This window comes from Cynara cardunculus, unplaced genomic scaffold, assembly GCF_001531365.2.
Source record: "Cynara cardunculus var. scolymus isolate 2C unplaced genomic scaffold, CcrdV1 Un_Scaffold_3872, whole genome shotgun sequence".
NCBI lineage: Eukaryota > Viridiplantae > Streptophyta > Magnoliopsida > Asterales > Asteraceae > Cynara > Cynara cardunculus.
Genome location: NW_020201655.1, coordinates 13,703 through 18,930, shown reverse-complemented (window position 1 = coordinate 18,930; position 5,228 = coordinate 13,703). Strand labels below are relative to the sequence as shown.

The following is a 5,228-nucleotide window of genomic DNA, read 5'->3' as shown; positions in this document are numbered from 1 at the left end:
TGTCCGGATAACAAGTCCGGACAATAAAGGACTCTCCGATTTAACACTTGGAATCATTTCCAATACTTTTGTCCGGATAACAAGTCCGGACAATACATCGCCTAAGACTTGTCCGATTTAAAATAATCTGGTCGCCACATGGTCGTATTCATACTTCTCCGTTCAAAATGTTTACTATACATAACATTCATAAATCGCTTAATGCTTGACCGGTTTAAAACTAAACCGCTTAACACTTGACCGGTTTAGGGCTTAATCACCCAACCCTTGTCCGATTTAAGAATAATCCGGACAAGCTTTGTCCGATTTAGACTTAATCCGGTCACCCTTTGTCCGAATAAAACCCTTACGCAAATAACTGATTTCTTTCCAATAATAAACAACATTTAAATAAAACCAGTAACAAATTTTATGCAAAAAGGTTTAGAAATCACTCACCTTAAAACCCTTTTGAGAATAATTGAATCTACTTTGCTTCAAAAAGTATCCGGACAACCTTCTCTTTCTTTCAATCGCTCAAACTTTAAAAATGGCAAGAAGAGGAGAATAGAGGCTAAGCCCTCCTTTTATACCATTTCCTACTTAGGAAAGTCGGCTGCCTCATGCAGCCTTCACATGCATGCATACATCCAATTATCCATATAAATAATTATGCACACATGCATAATTTAATATATGCTTTCACTTAAGCATACTCACATACATACATGCATATCATGCATATATTTCTTATGCATAAAATTCACATATTTGTTGCATACTCATTTATGCACATAATTTCACATATTAGCATGATCAAATAAAACAAATTTATCATGCTATCATGTAATCATTTAATCAGATAATCACGTATTTATTACCTCGGGTGATAACCAAGATCCAGTTATCACACTGGTTGCCTCCAAAATATTATAAGCCCTATCAACCTTGTTTTCATAGAAGAAACAATTCCCTTATATGCGACTCTCAGCAATTATCAGAGTGTTCTGTTTGGTACGTGTGATTTAGTATTATGGTTGGAAATATCAGAAATACAAGATGAAGTTCAATTTAAAATAAATACTCACTCTCGCTCCTACAAGGTTCACATTCATGATTTGATGGTGGGACTGGATCTATCATGTAATAAACTAGTTGGTGAAATCCCAAAAGCACTAGGGTTATTGACCCAGATTCACTCTTTGAATCTGTCTCACAATCAGTTGACAGGAACCATTCCAATGCAATTCTCAAATCTTGAGAATATAGAGAGCTTGGACCTCTTTACAATGGTTTAAGTGGCAAAGGTCCATCAGAACTAATTAAGATGAATTCTCTTGCTTATTTTAATGTTTCTTACAATAATCTATCAGGAAGACTCCCAGATATGAAAGCATAATTTAGTACCTTTACCAATGAGAGCTATGAGGGGAATCCACTTCTTTGTGGACCACCACTAGAGAAGAAATGCACGGCTACATCGCAGATGACCGATCCATCAGGTAAAGAAGGCCTTGATAAATGGTATGAGATCGATATGGTAACCTTCTACGGAAGTTCTGGTGCGACATGGGTTGTGTTTCTGTTGGGATTTGTTGGTGTTCTTTACATCAATCCTTATTGGCGTAGAAGGTGGCTAGACTTGGTCGAAGAATGTATGCATACATTCTATTACTTCCTTGATGATTCAGTAAGGAAGCTCTCGACGCTCTTTCGTAAATTGTTGTGTGATTTATGTATTTGTATTTTTCTGTTATATATAAATGTATAAGAAGACTCTGGGTAAAAGAAAAGTTTGGTTTATGGTAGCAAAAATGGAAGTATCGTGATTTGTGTTGCTTAGTTATTATACTTGACTTACTTATGTCCAAACTCCAAACGCTAAACCAGTGTTGTTTGCTGGTCTCGCCACCAGGCTACCCAATACGTCCCCCTGCAACATCTTTCACTTCTTTAGTACATAAGCTGTGAACTAATAATATTGAGAACAAAATTAGAGAACCAACAATTTACCTGAATCTGCATGAGAGTTTTATTGACAATGGCCCCTCCGTCCACTCTAAGCAACAACTGTCCCGTTTCGTTTTTGATTTCTTCCTTCTCACTAGCATCTTTGTGCATATATGAAGGACAACGAAAATGGTTCGATAATCACCCATATATAAATACACCAAATGACTCGCATTCAAATTCATTTCAAGTTTTGAAAATATGTACTTAAAAAACCAAGGGTAGCAGCTGTTAGTTGAGATCAAAATTCTAAGGTTCTTCAACCCACCCCCAAATAGGGGTGAGCAGTGGAACCGGGTACCCACTTGCGGAACTGGAATTGCCTTGGAACTGCCGGTTCCGGAACCACAATCGATATGAGTGGTTCTGGTTCTGGTTCCTAAAATATGGAACTGATTGAGAATGGTTCCGGTTCCGGTTCTCAATTTTCCGAAACCGTTACCCGCCGGGTACCTGCCGGAACCGGTTCGAGACCGGGTACCCGGAACCGGCGGGTACCCGGAACCGGCGGATACCCGGAACCGGCGGATACCCGGTATTTTTCAATTAAAAAAATAATTAATTTTTTTAATACTAAATTTAAATTAGGTCAAGAACTTAGAACTCTAGATTCAGAATTTGAGATAAAATGATTCGTATTTTTTCAAATTGTGTGTTTAATTAGATTTGTAGTATGTAATCGTTAGATTTTGAACCTTTACAATTATAGTATGTAATCATTAAACTTTGAACATTTACAATTATAGTATGTAATAGTTAAACTTTCAACATTTACTATTAGTCTATTATGATTTGTAATCGTTAAACAATATTTGTAACCATTATTCCATATAATTTATATTATTGTTTATTTATTTAGTGTTTTGGTAATGTTTTATTTTTTATTTCTAAATAACAAAATTTTAATATTTTAGGAAGCAGGTACCCGGCACCGGAACCGGTTCCAGTTCCAAAAATTCAAGAACCGCTCTAACCGGTTCCGGTTCCAATATCTAAAGAACCGCCGGTTCCGGTTCCGTTTTCGGTTCCGGTTCCGGTTTCGGTTCCGATTCCGGTTTCGGTTCTGGTCAAATAGGGTGGGTACCCGCCAATGCTCACCCCTACCCCAAGATTGTCTATTGGAGGTAAAATTTACATATTTAAGCTTGGATTCACTTGATATTATTGTTTAGTATGTTGATACAAGTCGAATAGTTGGGATTTCGGATTGAGTGGATGGCTAGAAGGTTGTACGTCATTGGTTGATAGCCACCTTGGACAGAGGATGGAAAGCTATTTATGTTGCTACCGGTAAGTGAGGGTGACGACTCTTACTATGGTAAGCGCTTACCGGGTGAATTGTTGTATACTATGTCGTTTTGGTAGACTAAAATCTTATCCGGTAAGTATATAATAGTGTTAAATTTTACCAGTAAGCACTTACCGGGATAAGTTTTTGGTAAACGGCCCCTTACTCTCACTTTATTCACTTCAAAAAAATCGAAGAAATTTCAGCATCGTTTCCCTTTATTCACTTCATAACATATTCATATGTAATCATTATATAAATCTCTTAACTACAAAATTTAGGTTTTACATGGGAACTTCAAAGTTTGTTGGAAATTCAAGAAATATTTATATCGTGTTATAATAAGTATTAGGACAGTGATTCATACTCTAATATAATACGAATTGTACGGTACAAAAGGACAAGTAGAGGGAGTAATTGATAATAAAGTAGTGTTGGATTGAAATTGACTTTTGACTTCACAGTGGGTTACATATTATGTAATATTCTCGGTGAAATGTGTACTTACAGGAAAACCAACTTTACATATAGTATTAGTAATCACTGTGTGTTTGCTTTGTCTAATTTCACTCGTTTGATATAAAGCAATCACGAGCAATCAAATAAGATGTTAGATTGTGAATGATGATTTTTGACATTGCCAAGCTTACTTGGTTACTTAAACATAACCATGTAAGAAAATAAATATCGTTAATMTGCTATGAMCTTTAGGAGGTGCATGTTACTCTATATATACTATTGTTAGGACTGAATTTCTATGTAAATTGTATTCGTTTTGAAAGATAAAATTGTCTATAATTGTAATAGACATCGTGTTTGACTTTGTGTAAAGTTTGACTTTGTCTTAGAAGGGTAGTAGTTTGACCCTATAAATAGTCTTGTCTTTGTGTAATTCTTGTATGAGCTTAATTGTAAATTCATTTATGTGTTATAGGGTTTGACCAACTTTGACTTTCTCTCTCATCTTCTTTTATTGAAAATCTTGAAGATTGCCACGGATGTTTGAAGATATATTGAAGATTGATCATATTTGAGGACTCACAACTATTGAAAATGTGCATATCACATGATATAAATCATAATTGTTTTACCAGTTAGTCATGATACACAAATAGTCACATTCTTTAAATATTGTCATCATAAACATGTTTGATGTCTTTGAAATTAACAAGTTAAAATGTGACTACTTTTTACATTCACCGATTTCTATAGATATATGATTAGTTTTGCGGACGTTATAAAAACACGTACTCTTTGACATAATTTAGTTTTTGCATAAGTACCACTCATATATATTTGGATGAAACTAGTTTCAAAATGTACATTTAAAGTGGCACATGATTAGTTTATGTTTTGGTTCATGTGACAGAATTAGCCCACCTCACTAATTTAGAGGAGTTGGATTTAAGTGATAATTCTCTCAATGGYACACCAAGTATCCAAGGTAAAAGGAGATCTAGCCATGGTAACTTGTGCATACTTAAAAAATATGAAAAAACAAAAATGGTTTCATAAAAGTTACTTGTTTTTCTATAGAATGTACGAGATTRTCGAKATTGAAAAAGTTGAAGAGTATCATTTCATGCTTAAGTGCATCATTTCAACAAGAGCATCATTTCATGCTTAAGTGCTCTCCCATCTCTCAAGAGTGTTGATCTTTCATATGGTGTTTTACCGGGAGATTCTTTTCCTATCAAAGGCATGTTCTACACAACTAAATTTTATTTTTATTATTGTTTATTGATTTCCCTTTTAAATGGTTAGAATGTTAAAATAAGTGTTCAAAAATTTTTGATTAGTTAAATTGCAATAAGAAGTTGGGAAAATTACATGAAATTATAACATATTTTGGTCTGATTCATATTTTGTGTAAGATACTTTCAAAATCTTAATCCTTACTTAAAGAATTGGACCAACTCATGCAATTTTTTTGTAAGAAGTATGTTTGTTT

At 34.5% G+C, this 5,228-nt stretch overlaps 1 pseudogene; it reads left to right on the top strand.

Moving 5' to 3' along the window:
* LOC112503809 overlaps positions 1-1,750 on the top strand; it is a 24,696-nt pseudogene extending 22,946 nt beyond the window's left edge.
* The last annotated feature ends 3,478 nt before the right edge of the window (positions 1,751-5,228 follow it).